The sequence below is a fragment of the Oncorhynchus kisutch genome, linkage group LG1, assembly GCF_002021735.2.
Source record: "Oncorhynchus kisutch isolate 150728-3 linkage group LG1, Okis_V2, whole genome shotgun sequence".
Classification (NCBI taxonomy): domain Eukaryota; kingdom Metazoa; phylum Chordata; class Actinopteri; order Salmoniformes; family Salmonidae; genus Oncorhynchus; species Oncorhynchus kisutch.
In genome coordinates this window covers 65,444,744-65,460,579 of record NC_034174.2, presented here as the reverse complement: position 1 = coordinate 65,460,579, position 15,836 = coordinate 65,444,744, and the positions used below count along the sequence as shown (strand labels likewise).

At 39.9% G+C, this 15,836-nt stretch overlaps 2 long non-coding RNA genes across 2 annotated transcripts in view; one reads left to right on the top strand and one right to left on the bottom strand.

The window, feature by feature from the left end:
• Nucleotides 1-2,419: 2,419 nt before the first annotated feature.
• LOC109889349 (uncharacterized) lies at nucleotides 2,420-14,221 on the bottom strand. Its single transcript, XR_002255269.2, has 5 exons — nucleotides 13,671-14,221; nucleotides 13,191-13,275; nucleotides 6,088-6,172; nucleotides 3,252-3,301; nucleotides 2,420-2,622 (listed from the first exon to the last, which is right to left on the bottom strand). It is a non-coding gene; the product is annotated as an uncharacterized LOC109889349 (long non-coding RNA).
• LOC116374825 (uncharacterized) overlaps nucleotides 5,603-15,836 on the top strand; it is a 41,060-nt gene continuing 30,826 nt past the window's right edge. Inside the window, exon 1 of the long non-coding RNA XR_004210771.1 lies at nucleotides 5,603-8,168. This is a non-coding gene — a long non-coding RNA (uncharacterized LOC116374825). The remainder of the gene's footprint in view (nucleotides 8,169-15,836) is intronic.

Genomic DNA, 15,836 nt, shown 5'->3' with positions numbered 1-15,836 from the left:
TTCAGTTGAGTTTCATTTTATATATATTTATTTCACATATAAATATATCAAATTTTGTCCTAATTGCCACATTGACATTTGCTCTAATAAGTTAAGTAGAGCATGATAGCTCAGCACACAAAAAGCCTGTGAGAAGATGGGTTTAGGTACCTTTTTTAACCACAATGCTCTTTGGCTACGTAGTGACATTCGTTTGACACTGACACGTACAGTGTGAACTGTTGCTGCGTTTCCATACCCTCATGTTGCTCTAATCAGTTAAGTAGAGCATGATAGCTCAGCACACAAATAGCCTGTGAGAAGATGAGTTTAGGTACCTTTTTAACCACAATGCTCTTTGGCTATGTAGAGACATCCGTTTGACACTGTACAGTGTGAACTGTTGCTGCGTTCCAATACCCTCATGTTTGCTGTTTGTGCAGTTTAGCATTTTGTCATTTGTATTTGATGTGTCTGTCTTTGTAATTACAGGCCTCATTAAGGTTAAATATAAAATACAAGGAATAATACAAGAAATCTTACATAAGTGTTGATAAACCTGTTGTGTGTTTGATCTGTCAGTGCACAGCTTATTGCAGTGTGTTGATAAACCCGTTGTGTGTTTGATCTGTCAGTGCACAGCTTATTGCAGTGTGTTGATAAACCCGTTGTGTGTTTGATCTGTCAGTGCACAGCTTATTGCAGTGTGTTGATAAACCCGTTGTGTGTTTGATCTGTCAGTGCACAGCTTATTGCAGTGTGTTGATAAACCCGTTGTGTGTTTGATCTGTCAGCGCACAGCGTATTGCAATGTGTTGATAAACCCGTTGTGTGTTTGATCTGTCAGTGCACAGCTTATTGCAGTGTGTTGATAAACCCGTTGTGTGTTTGATCTGTCAGTGCACAGCTTATTGCAGTGTGTTGATAAACCCGTTGTGTGTTTGATCTGTCAGCGCACAGCGTATTGCAGTGTGTTGCATAGTGAAAAATTGAGGATGACGTCTGGGGATTGCAACATTCCCCTTCTGTTTGTGTCTACACACCATCTAGAAGTTTTGTTTGTGTCGTCTCTTTCTTCCTGCCTCCTCTTCGACCCTAGCCCAGGTAATTTGTTGCCATTTTTGTGTTGGTTTTCCTCATAGTTGCTTATTTTAACATCTTTGGGTTTTTAGAAAAGTGCTATAAAATCATATGTATTAAACTAAAAGCCTCATTTCTGCAATTGCAGAACTGTAGTTTCATTTAATTTCGCCCTACATTTCTACTGATCTGGTTATAAATAACAGAACTAAGTAGTGCCACTCTGTATCTGTTACTTCTGTATTCTTTATGGGATCCAGACACTTAAGTATATTCCATTTCCTGTCATTTCTAGTCTTTTGGTTTCATAATTGATATCAAAAACAGGTTCTCTTATAGGTCAAGCAGACTGTAGACCATAGAATTTGATCAAGGTGATCTGGCCACCGAATGAAACCACCATTCTACCCAACATTTGATCACTGAACTTTACTCAAAACTTTCCCTTTACCCGTTGCTATTTGTGGCAAGTTTCATCATAATAACAGTACAAAAAACATTATAGTCTCTGAACCAGCTTGGAATATTGTTTTGATTGGTTGATTTTTATCCTGTCTTTCCTGTGGCCTGTTGGGTTAAAGGCTAATTATCTGTGCAACTTTAAGCTAGCGTATTAGCGTAAAGGGAAAAAAAATTCAATGCCAATAAGAATTGAATTTACAATGAGGGTCATTTTGTGCAAATCAATGAATATCAGTACTTCATTGTTTGTGTTGATTTATTTCACCCCTCCACCCCCCACTCTTTCCCCTGTTTGAAGGAGAACTTTTTGTTGCTGCGCCACATCCACTCCAACTTAATGTGATACAGAAATACTACTGCATTGACAGACACTAGTTTGACAATGAGACAAGATGCTGAGGACACACAAATATTTACAAACAAATAAACAGCATATCAACCCATCTGAGGAGATTTACATCCAATGAAGGGAGTAGTACACAGTGTTGTATGAGATCTTCAGTTTCTTGGTAATTTCTCGCGTGGAATAGACTTCAATTCTCAGAACAAGAATAGGCTGACGACGAGTTTCAGAAGGAAGTTAATTGTTTCTGGACATTTTGAGCCTGTAATCAAACCCACAAATGCTGATGCTCCAGATACTCAACTATTCTAAAGCAGGCCAGTTTTATTACTTCTTTAAGCAGGACAACAGTTTTCAGCTGTGCTAACATAATTGCAAAAGGGTTTTCTAATGATCAATTAGCCTTTTAAAATAAACTTGGATTAGCTAACACATCATGCCATTAGAACACAGGACTGACAGTTGCTGATAATGGGCCTATAACATTAAATCAGCCATTTCTAGCTACAATAGTCATTTACAATATTAACAATGTCTACACTGTATTTCTGATTAATTTTATGTTATTTTAATGGATAAAAATGTGTTTCTTTCAAAGACAAGGACATTTCTAAGTGACCCCAACTTTTGAATGGTACTGTACATTTATAATAACAAATCCATCACAGATCGGACTTGCACAGACTAGGCTGCCGATCATACATCCTCGATTTTGCACTTCTCGATGTGTTGTTTTCTTTTTGGTGTTGTTGCCAGGGCTACAATGACAGAATAAAAACAAATGTTTTAATGCACATGACTGTGGGAAAATCAGAGCTGTGTCCATGGTAACAACAGAAACAATTCATTTAGACCCAAAACAGGTGTCTATTTGCTGAAATATGTGTCGTTGCCCAGCTATTAAAAGGGACTGGGGCTTTTTTGAGGTTTACTTTAAATATAAGTACAGTAATTAAGTGCATGTATTGTCAAAAGTGGATCACTTCAATAAATGGATCACTAATAATTTTAAACAATGCCACTTTAAATAATGGCACTTTAATAATGTTTACATATCTTACATTACTCATATCACATATATATATAACGTATTTTATACCATCTACTGCACCTTGCCTATGCCACTCGGCCATCGCTCATCCATATATTTATATGTACATATTCTCATTCACCCTTTAGATTAGTGTATATTAGGTAGTTGTTGGGGAATTGGTAGATTACTTGTTAGATTTGTGTATATTAGGTAGTTGTTGGGGAATTGTCAGATTACTTGTTAGATTTGTGTGTATTAGGTAGTTGTTGGGAATTGTTAGAAGTAAACAGCGGCTTTGAGAATGATGATTGCATGCAATGATGACGCAAAAAATTACTAGGTATCCCCCCTTACCCGCGTCACTGTCCATTTCTTGTTTTTAAAGGATGAGAGAAGTGCTACACCTGGTGGAGAGAGATTGTAAGACATAAATAGTTGCTTTATGCGTGCTGTACGTTACGACATGACACGTCACGATGTAATGGAGGGTCAGTTTTTTAAACTTTTCTCCAATACTATAGAGCCATTACCATGTCGATCAACGCTTGAATAGAAGCCTAGTTCACACCCCCGCTTTTGAAGTCAACACAGTCGCTACAGTCCCATTAGTTTTTTTTTACGTTACCCCAGTTATCACTCCTTTCATCAGCGCCCTTTTCTTGCCCCTCCATTTGTTTTACTCTGAGCGCCTTCTCCCTCTGACCAGCAGAAACACAAACAATTATCACTAGCCCACTTCTGGTTACCTTCACCGATTCCACATTACCCAACTATTGTTTCACCCACAGTGAAACCACAAATGGATCAGCCAAAAGGCAAGAGTCCATTTTTTTCCCATAAACTTCACTCCTACTGTCACAGACTCATCTTTATCCTGATCCTAGGTGCATACCTCGGTCTCCGATACCTACCACCTTCGATAATTCACCCTCATTCACTTCAATTTCTCATCCTTCAGCTCCCTCTGCTTACACATTTTCCCTTCTTTTCCCTGCTTACACATTTTTCCCTTCTTTAATAAACCATTTCCCTTTTTTACACTATTCTTATCCGACTCAAGCTCACCCTCTTCTTCCCTCTCTGTCTTAGACCTTCTCTCCATTTCCCTCCACTCCTCCTCCGTACACCTCTCCTGTTGATAATACTGCACTACTCCTAACCACCATCTCGTTCCCGCCTTGTCCAGGGACTCCATTTCCGTCCTCTCCCTCTGCATTCATTGCTAGGCTGCGGTTGCGTTGCTAGCCCGCGGGCTCGTCTCAGGTCTACATGGGTGCGTTCCAGGTGGTCTTCATTGCTTCATCATTTCTGTGTCTATTATAACGGATCGTTAACATAACAGATTAGCATAATTGGTTCAGATTATTTGAGGATTTATTGGCCTCTACTTTTATATTTTACAAATCCCAAATCACTATTGCAGGGCTGACCAACTCTGTTCCTGTTCCTGGAGAGCTACCATCCTGTAGGTTTTCGCTCAAAACCCAGCAGGTTTTCGTTCCAAACCCAACTAACGTGATTCAATTTATCAACCAGTTAGTTAGGCGTGCTAGATAAGGGTCTGAACAAAAACCTACACTCCCATTCAAACACAGAATCCTATACTGGATTTCTTCAGACTACCAAGACAAGATTTGGATGGATGGCCACGTGAGGCTAGTGTTGAACATATCACCTAACCACACACTGGTGTTCCTGCCTGATTACGTTGAAGACATTGCATTGCATCAACCAATGGTTGTGCCACGTCATCGACTAACGGGCATTACATTCCTATATCATAAGATGTGGTTAGCTGATATGTTAAACATCTATCCAAGCTTCCGGACCTCCTAGACGACCAATTCTCATAGCTTTTAGCCGTACCCTTATCCTACTCCTCCTCTGTTCCTCTGGTGATGTAGAGGTGAATCCAGGCCCTGCAGTGCCTAGCTCCACTCCTATTCCCCAGGCGTTCTCTTTTGATGACTTCTGTAACCGTAATAGCCTTGGTTTCATGCATGTTAACATTAGAAGCCTCCTCCCTAAGCTTGTTTTATTCACGCCTTTAGCACACTCTGCCAACCCGGATGTCCTAGCCGTGTCTGAATCCTGTCTTAGGAAGACCACCAAAAACTCTGAAATCTCCATCCCTAACAACAACATTTTCAGACAAGATAGAACTGTCACAGGGGGCGGTGTTGCAATCTGCTGCAGAGATAGCCTGCAGAGATCTGTCCTACTATCCAGGTCTGTACCCAAACAATTTGAACTTCTACTTTTAAAAATCCAACTCTCTAAAAACAAGAATCTCACCGTTGCCGCCTGCTATAGACCACCCTCTGCCTCCAGCTGTGCTCTGGACACCATATGTGAACTGATTGCCCCCCATCTATCTTCAGAGCTCATGCTGCTAGGTGACCTAAACTGGAACATGCTTAACACCCCAGCCATCCTACAATCTAAGCTTGATGCCCTCAATCTCACATAAATTATCAATGAACCTACCAGGTACCACCCCAAAGCTGTAAACACGGCCACCCTCATAGATATCATCCTAACCAACTTGCCCTCTAAATACACCTCTGCTGTTTTCAACCAAGATCTCAGCAATCACTGCCTCATTGCCTGCATCCATAATGGGTCAGCGGTCAAGCGACCTGCACTTATCACTGTCAAACGCTCCCTGAAACACTTCAGCGAGCAGGCCTTTCTAATCGACCTGGCCCGGGTATCCTGGAAGGATATTGACCTCATCCTTTCAGTAGAGGATGCCTGGTTGTTCTTTAAAAGTGCTTTCCTCACCATCTTAAATAAGCATGCTAAGAACAAGATAGAGCACACAAAAACACTTTCAAACGATCATAGATGACCAGCAGGGTCAGGTAAAGACCTTAATGGCATTAGAGGCTGCAAACATTTCAAGACTCTAGGGTCAGATGGCTTTCATGTTTCTGTTCACCTTCCCACCCATGGGCCAGACTACACCCTGCTACACTCAATCATAGGACTGACAGAAGAGAAAAGTCTTGAAGGTTGAGACTGAGTCTGATTCTCTCACTTCGACAAACCATTCCATACAGAGGAGCTCTGTAGAAGAAAGCCTTGTCTCCAGCTCCTGAAGCCCTGCTTCCAATTCATCTGATTGAATTAGCAGAAAAGGATCGTTGCATATTCACAAAAATGATGAGCAAAACACATTCAATCTAACCTGGAATGCTGTGTAGCAGCACCATCCTCCTTTGCCTCGGTTTCCTCCTTCAGGACCTTCTGCCGACGGAGTTGTATTGCTGGTACTATAACATATATGGAGGTGAATAGACATTTCATAGATTGTTCAAAATACATCAGTGTTTTTTTTTATTTTTACGATAGCCCATATTAACATTGTGGCTGTTATCTAGCTACGTGGAAACCACAAAACCCTTAAGCCCATTTGAAAAACAGTGTTCGTCATATTGCTATCTTTACTTAGCAACAGCTAATGTTACTGATGAATAGTCAGCCTAGTCTGTCTCGGTGTGCATTGTTTGGGGATTTTACGTTTGATGAGGCCTACAACTTTTTTTGACATAATTAATCAACACTAATCATGTTCATTTTAATGTTAATTTAATTAAAGCAGAAAGTAACATACTAGAACACTTAGCCAGTAAACTAGTAACAATTTACCCTTTCTCTCTTCCTCCACTCTTGCCGACTACATTTCCTGTTATTCGATGAGTGAACAATGGAATGTTATTACACTCAACTGGTTCTTGTTCCCATGTGCAAAATGATATACAAAAAAATAGCATGTTTTTGTTCTCCGTCCTTATAGTAAGGTATATTATGTTGAGCCGTTTCAGGATTTGGCTGTGATTAGTATTAAACGTTAGTTCAGAGTTTTTGTTTCTTTTGCATGTTAATTGATTTTATCATATGATCATGAATTTTTCTCAAATAGGTATTTACAGTAACTCAAAAGTACATTGGCGTGCAATTCACAAATACACTAGATCTTGACTATACAGTACTTCCCCTGTATACCCTACCCACTTAAAGTTGAAATAAAACAAGTCAAATGTACAACTGAAAGTAGAGGTTTTCTTGCCTTCAGAAAGTATTCACACCCCCTTACTTTTCCATGTGTTACAACCTGACTTTAAAATGGATTAAATTGAGATTCGTAGTGACATTCGTTTGACACTGACACGTACAGTGTGAACTGTTGCTGCGTTTCCATACCCTCATGTTGCTCTAATCAGTTAAGTAGAGCATGATAGCTCAGCACACAAAAAGCCTGTGAGAAGATGGGTTTAGGTACCTTTTTTAACCACAATGCTCTTTGGCTACGTAGTGACATTCGTTTGACACTGACACGTACAGTGTGAACTGTTGCTGCGTTTCCATACCCTCATGTTGCTCTAATCAGTTAAGTAGAGCATGATAGCTCAGCACACAAATAGCCTGTGAGAAGATGAGTTTAGGTACCTTTTTAACCACAATGCTCTTTGGCTATGTAGAGACATCCGTTTGACACTGTACAGTGTGAACTGTTGCTGCGTTCCAATACCCTCATGTTTGCTGTTTGTGCAGTTTTGCATTTTGTCATTTGTATTTGATGTGTCTGTCTTTGTAATTACAGGCCTCATTAAGGTTAAATATAAAATACAAGGAATAATACAAGAAATCTTACATAAGTGTTGATAAACCTGTTGTGTGTTTGATCTGTCAGTGCACAGCTTATTGCAGTGTGTTGATAAACCCGTTGTGTGTTTGATCTGTCAGTGCACAGCTTATTGCAGTGTGTTGATAAACCCGTTGTGTGTTTGATCTGTCAGTGCACAGCTTATTGCAGTGTGTTGATAAACCCGTTGTGTGTTTGATCTGTCAGCGCACAGCGTATTGCAATGTGTTGATAAACCCGTTGTGTGTTTGATCTGTCAGTGCACAGCTTATTGCAGTGTGTTGATAAACCCGTTGTGTGTTTGATCTGTCAGTGCACAGCTTATTGCAGTGTGTTGATAAACCCGTTGTGTGTTTGATCTGTCAGCGCACAGCTTATTGCAGTGTGTTGATAAACCCGTTGTGTGTTTGATCTGTCAGCGCACAGCTTATTGCAGTGTGTTGATAAACCCGTTGTGTGTTTGATCTGTCAGCGCACAGCGTATTGCAGTGTGTTGCATAGTGAAAAATTGAGGATGACGTCTGGGGATTGCAACATTCCCCTTCTGTTTGTGTCTACACACCATCTAGAAGTTTTGTTTGTGTCGTCTCTTTCTTCCTGCCTCCTCTTCGACCCTAGCCCAGGTAATTTGTTGCCATTTTTGTGTTGGTTTTCCTCATAGTTGCTTATTTTAACATCTTTGGGTTTTTAGAAAAGTGCTATAAAATCATATCTATTAAACTAAAAGCCTCATTTCTGCAATTGCAGAACTGTAGTTTCATTTAATTTCGCCCTACATTTCTACTGATCTGGTTATAAATAACAGAACTAAGTAGTGCCACTCTGTATCTGTTACTTCTGTATTCTTTATGGGATCCAGACACTTAAGTATATTCCATTTCCTGTCATTTCTAGTCTTTTGGTTTCATAATTGATATCAAAAACAGGTTCTCTTATAGGTCAAGCAGCCTGTAGACCATAGAATTTGATCAAGGTGATCTGGCCACCGAATGAAACCACCATTCTACCCAACATTTGATCACTGAACTTTACTCAAAACTTTCCCTTTACCCGTTGCTATTTGTGGCAAGTTTCATCATAATAACAGTACAAAAAACATTATAGTCTCTGAACCAGCTTGGAATATTGTTTTGATTGGTTGATTTTTATCCTGTCTTTCCTGTGGCCTGTTGGGTTAAAGGCTAATTATCTGTGCAACTTTAAGCTAGCGTATTAGCGTAAAGGGAAAAAAAATTCAATGCCAATAAGAATTGAATTTACAATGAGGGTCATTTTGTGCAAATCAATGAATATCAGTACTTCATTGTTTGTGTTGATTTATTTCACCCCTCCACCCCCCACTCTTTCCCCTGTTTGAAGGAGAACTTTTTGTTGCTGCACCACATCCACTCCAACTTAATGTGATACAGAAATACTACTGCATTGACAGACACTAGTTTGACAATGAGACAAGATGCTGAGGACACACAAATATTTACAAACAAATAAACAGCATATCAACCCATCTGAGGAGATTTACATCCAATGAAGGGAGTAGTACACAGTGTTGTATGAGATCTTCAGTTTCTTGGTAATTTCTCGCGTGGAATAGACTTCAATTCTCAGAACAAGAATAGGCTGACGACGAGTTTCAGAAGGAAGTTAATTGTTTCTGGACATTTTGAGCCTGTAATCAAACCCACAAATGCTGATGCTCCAGATACTCAACTATTCTAAAGCAGGCCAGTTTTATTACTTCTTTAAGCAGGACAACAGTTTTCAGCTGTGCTAACATAATTGCAAAAGGGTTTTCTAATGATCAATTAGCCTTTTAAAATAAACTTGGATTAGCTAACACATCATGCCATTAGAACACAGGACTGACAGTTGCTGATAATGGGCCTATAACATTAAATCAGCCATTTCTAGCTACAATAGTCATTTACAATATTAACAATGTCTACACTGTATTTCTGATTAATTTTATGTTATTTTAATGGATAAAAATATGTTTCTTTCAAAGACAAGGACATTTCTAAGTGACCCCAACTTTTGAATGGTACTGTACATTTATAATAACAAATCCATCACAGATCGGACTTGCACAGACTAGGCTGCCGATCATACATCCTCGATTTTGCACTTCTCAATGTGTTGTTTTCTTTTTGGTGTTGTTGCCAGGGCTACAATGACAGAATAAAAACAAATGTTTTAATGCACATGACTGTGGGAAAATCAGAGCTGTGTCCATGGTAACAACAGAAACAATTCATTTAGACCCAAAACAGGTGTCTATTTGCTGAAATATGTGTCGTTGCCCGGCTATTAAAAGGGACTGGGGCTTTTTTGAGGTTTACTTTAAATATAAGTACAGTAATTAAGTGCATGTATTGTCAAAAGTGGATCACTTCAATAAATGGATCACTAATAATTTTAAACAATGCCACTTTAAATAATGGCACTTTAATAATGTTTACATATCTTACATTACTCATATCACATATATATATAACGTATTTTATACCATCTACTGCACCTTGCCTATGCCACTCGGCCATCGCTCATCCATATATTTATATGTACATATTCTCATTCACCCTTTAGATTAGTGTATATTAGGTAGTTGTTGGGGAATTGGTAGATTACTTGTTCGATTTGTGTATATTAGGTAGTTGTTGGGGAATTGTCAGATTACTTGTTAGATTTGTGTGTATTAGGTAGTTGTTGGGAATTGTTAGAAGTAAACAGCGGCTTTGAGAATGATGATTGCATGCAATGATGACGCAAAAAATTACTAGGTATCCCCCCCTTACCCGCGTCACTGTCCATTTCTTGTTTTTAAAGGATGAGAGAAGTGCTACACCTGGTGGAGAGAGATTGTAAGACATAAATAGTTGCTTTATGCGTGCTGTACGTTACGACATGACACGTCACGATGTAATGGAGGGTCCGTTTTTTAAAACTTTTCTCCAATACTATAGAGCCATTACCATGTCGATCAACGCTTGAATAGAAGCCTAGTTCACACCCCCGCTTTTGAAGTCAACACAGTCGCTACAGTCCCATTAGTTTTTTTTTACGTTACCCCAGTTATCACTCCTTTCATCAGCGCCCTTTTCTTGCCCCTCCATTTGTTTTACTCTGAGCGCCTTCTCCCTCTGACCAGCAGAAACACAAACAATTATCACTAGCCCACTTCTGGTTACCTTCACCGATTCCACATTACCCAACTATTGTTTCACCCACAGTGAAACCACAAATGGATCAGCCAAAAGGCAAGAGTCCATTTTTTTCCCATAAACTTCACTCCTACTGTCACAGACTCATCTTTATCCTGATCCTAGGTGCATACCTCGGTCTCCGATACCTACCACCTTCGATAATTCACCCTCATTCACTTCAATTTCTCATCCTTCAGCTCCCTCTGCTTACACATTTTCCCTTCTTTTCCCTGCTTACACATTTTCCCTTCTTTTCCCTGCTTACACATTTTTCCCTTCTTTAATAAACCATTTCCCTTTTTTACACCATTCTTATCCGACTCAAGCTCACCCTCTTCTTCCCTCTCTCTCTTAGACCTTCTCTCCATTTCCCTCCACTCCTCCTCCGTACACCTCTCCTGTTGATAATACTGCACTACTCCTAACCACCATCTCGTTCCCGCCTTGTCCAGGGACTCCATTTCCGTCCTCTCCCTCTGCATTCATTGCTAGGCTGCGGTTGCGTTGCTAGCCCGCGGGCTCGTCTCAGGTCTACATGGGTGGTCTTCATTGCTTCATCATTTCTGTGTCTATTATAACGGATCGTTAACATAACAGATTAGCATAATTGGTTCAGATTATTTGAGGATTTATTGGCCTCTACTTTTATATTTTACAAATCCCAAATCACTATTGCAGGGCTGACCAACTCTGTTCCTGTTCCTGGAGAGCTACCATCCTGTAGGTTTTCGCTCAAAACCCAGCAGGTTTTCGTTCCAAACCCAACTAACGTGATTCAATTTATCAACCAGTTAGTTAGGCGTGCTAGATAAGGGTCTGAACAAAAACCTACACTCCCATTCAAACACAGAATCCTATACTGGATTTCTTCAGACTACCAAGACAAGATTTGGATGGATGGCCACGTGAGGCTAGTGTTGAACATATCACCTAACCACACACTGGTGTTCCTGCCTGATTACGTTGAAGACATTGCATTGCATCAACCAATGGTTGTGCCACGTCATCGACTAACGGGCATTACATTCCTATATCATAAGATGTGGTTAGCTGATATGTTAAACATCTATCCAAGCTTCCGGACCTCCTAGACGACCAATTCTCATAGCTTTTAGCCGTACCCTTATCCTACTCCTCCTCTGTTCCTCTGGTGATGTAGAGGTGAATCCAGGCCCTGCAGTGCCTAGCTCCACTCCTATTCCCCAGGCGTTCTCTTTTGATGACTTCTGTAACCGTAATAGCCTTGGTTTCATGCATGTTAACATTAGAAGCCTCCTCCCTAAGCTTGTTTTATTCACGCCTTTAGCACACTCTGCCAACCCGGATGTCCTAGCCGTGTCTGAATCCTGTCTTAGGAAGACCACCAAAAACTCTGAAATCTCCATCCCTAACAACAACATTTTCAGACAAGATAGAACTGTCACAGGGGGCGGTGTTGCAATCTGCTGCAGAGATAGCCTGCAGAGATCTGTCCTACTATCCAGGTCTGTACCCAAACAATTTGAACTTCTACTTTTAAAAATCCAACTCTCTAAAAACAAGAATCTCACCGTTGCCGCCTGCTATAGACCACCCTCTGCCTCCAGCTGTGCTCTGGACACCATATGTGAACTGATTGCCCCCCATCTATCTTCAGAGCTCATGCTGCTAGGTGACCTAAACTGGAACATGCTTAACACCCCAGCCATCCTACAATCTAAGCTTGATGCCCTCAATCTCACATAAATTATCAATGAACCTACCAGGTACCACCCCAAAGCTGTAAACACGGCCACCCTCATAGATATCATCCTAACCAACTTGCCCTCTAAATACACCTCTGCTGTTTTCAACCAAGATCTCAGCAATCACTGCCTCATTGCCTGCATCCATAATGGGTCAGCGGTCAAGCGACCTGCACTTATCACTGTCAAACGCTCCCTGAAACACTTCAGCGAGCAGGCCTTTCTAATCGACCTGGCCCGGGTATCCTGGAAGGATATTGACCTCATCCTTTCAGTAGAGGATGCCTGGTTGTTCTTTAAAAGTGCTTTCCTCACCATCTTAAATAAGCATGCTAAGAACAAGATAGAGCACACAAAAACACTTTCAAACGATCATAGATGACCAGCAGGGTCAGGTAAAGACCTTAATGGCATTAGAGGCTGCAAACATTTCAAGACTCTAGGGTCAGATGGCTTTCATGTTTCTGTTCACCTTCCCACCCATGGGCCAGACTACACCCTGCTACACTCAATCATAGGACTGACAGAAGATAAAAGTCTGGAAGGTTGAGACTGAGTCTGATTCTCTCACTTCGACAAACCATTCCATACAGAGGAGCTCTGTAGAAGAAAGCCTTGTCTCCAGCTACTGAAGCCCTGCTTCCAATTCATCTGATTGAATTAGCAGAAAAGGATCGTTGCATATTCACAAAAATGATGAGCAAAACACATTCAATCTAACCTGGAATGCTGTGTAGCAGCACCATCCTCCTTTGCCTCGGTTTCCTCCTTCAGGACCTTCTTCCGACGGAGTTGTATTGCTGGTACTATAACATATATGGAGGTGAATAGACATTTCATAGATTGTTCAAAATACATCAGTGTTTTTTTTTATTTTTACGATAGCCCATATTAACATTGTGGCTGTTATCTAGCTACGTGGAAACCACAAAACCCTTAAGCCCATTTGAAAAACAGTGTTCGTCATATTGCTATCTTTACTTAGCAACAGCTAATGTTACTGATGAATAGTCAGCCTAGTCTGTCTCGGTGTGCATTGTTTGGGGATTTTACGTTTGATGAGGCCTACAACTCACAATCATTTTGAAATGTTTTTTTGACATAATTAATCAACACTAATCATGTTCATTTTAATGTTAATTTAATTAAAGCAGAAAGTAACATACTAGAACACTTAGCCAGTAAACTAGTAACAACTTACCCTTTCTCTCTTCCTCCACTCTTGCCGACTACATTTCCTGTTATTCGATGAGTGAACAATGGAATGTTATTACACTCAACTGGTTCTTGTTCCCATGTGCAAAATGATATACAAAAAAATAGCATGTTTTTGTTCTCCGTCCTTATAGTAAGGTATATTATGTTGAGCCGTTTCAGGATTTGGCTGTGATTAGTATTAAACGTTAGTTCAGAGTTTTTGTTTCTTTTGCATGTTAATTGATTTTATCATATGATCATGAATTTTTCTCAAATAGGTATTTACAGTAACTCAAAAGTACATTGGCGTGCAATTCACAAATACACTAGATCTTGACTATACAGTACTTCCCCTGTATACCCTACCCACTTAAAGTTGAAATAAAACAAGTCAAATGTACAACTGAAAGTAGAGGTTTTCTTGCCTTCAGAAAGTATTCACACCCCCTTACTTTTCCATGTGTTACAACCTGACTTTAAAATGGATTAAATTGAGATTTTGTGTCACACAACACCCATAATGTCAGTGGAAGTTTGTAGAAAATGTATGTCTTTAGTCAATAAGTATTCAACCCCTTTGTTTTGGCAAGCCTAAATGATTTATGGAGTAAAAATGTGCTTAACAAATCTCATAATAAGTTGTATGGACTCATTCTGTGTTCAACCACAAAGACCAGGGAGATTTTTCAATGACTCACAATGAAGGGCACCGATTGGTACATGGGTAAAAATGATAAAAGCAGATGCTGAATTTCCCTTTGAGCATGTTGAAGTTTTTAATTAGGCTTTGGATGGTGTATCAATACACCCAGTCACTACAAAGACACATGTGTCCTTCCTAACTCAGTTGCCGTAGAGGAAGGAAACTGCTCAGGGATTTCATCATGAGGGTAATGGTGATTTTAAAACAGTTACAGTTTAATTATTAATGGTTGTGATATGAGGGAATTGAGGATGGATCAACAATATTTTAGTTACTCCACAATACTAACCTAAATGACAGAGTGAAAAGAAGGAAGCCTGTACAGAAAAAAAAAATCAAAACATGCATCCTGTTTGAAATATAATGCAGATAAGTAATACTGCAAAAAATCCAACACAACACATCACTGACTACCACTCGTAATATTTTCAAGAAATGGTGGTGGCTGCATCATGTTATGGGTATGCATTACTGAGCTCTCCGGTTATGCCATTCTACTGCCAATGTTTGTCTATGGAGATTGCATGGCAGTGGGTTTGATTTCATACACCTGTCAGCACCGGGTGTGACTGAAATAGCCGAATCCACTCATTTGAAGGGGTGTGCATATACTTTTGTAAATATAGTGTACATCTTACAGAATAATGTGAAACGCATGAAACACTAAAGCTCTTTGCCAATGTACATTTCTCTAGTAAGAACATAGCACTTTAAATAATGACATTACAGCAATAATACAAAGATACATTATTTTTTACCTTGACATAAACATTGAAAAAGTATATAATATGTATAATACTGAATCACTTTGGTCAGGTTTTATCAAACATCAATGTCCATGAAACATCTACACTACCGTTCAAAGTTTGTGGTCACTTAGAAATGTCCTTGTATTTGATGGCCAGCATCCCGGACTCGCCTCTTCACTGTTGACGTTGAGACTGGTGTTTTGTGGGTACTATTTAATGAAGCTGCCAGTTGAGGACTTCTGTTTCTCAAACTAGACACTCTAATGTACTTGTCCTCTTGCTCAGTTGTGCACCGGGGCCTCCCACTCCTCTTAATATTCTGGTTAGAGACAGTTTGCGCTGTTCTGTGAAGGGAGTACTACACAGCGCTGTACGAGATCTTCAGTTTCTTGGCAATTTCTCACATGGAATAGCCTTAATTTCTCAGAACAAGGATAGACTGACGAGTTTCAGAAGACAGTTATTTGTTTCTGGCCATTTTGAGCCTGTAATCAAACTCACAAATGCTGATGCTCCAGATACTCAACTACTCTAAAGAAGGCCAGTTTTAATGCTTCTTTAATTAGCACAACAGTTTTCAGCTGTTCTAACATAATTGCAAAGGGTTTTCTAATGATCAATTAGCCTTTTAAAATGACAAACTTGGATTAGCTAACACAAACGTGCCATTGGAACACAGGGCTGACGGTTGCTGATAATGGGCCTCTGTACGCCTATG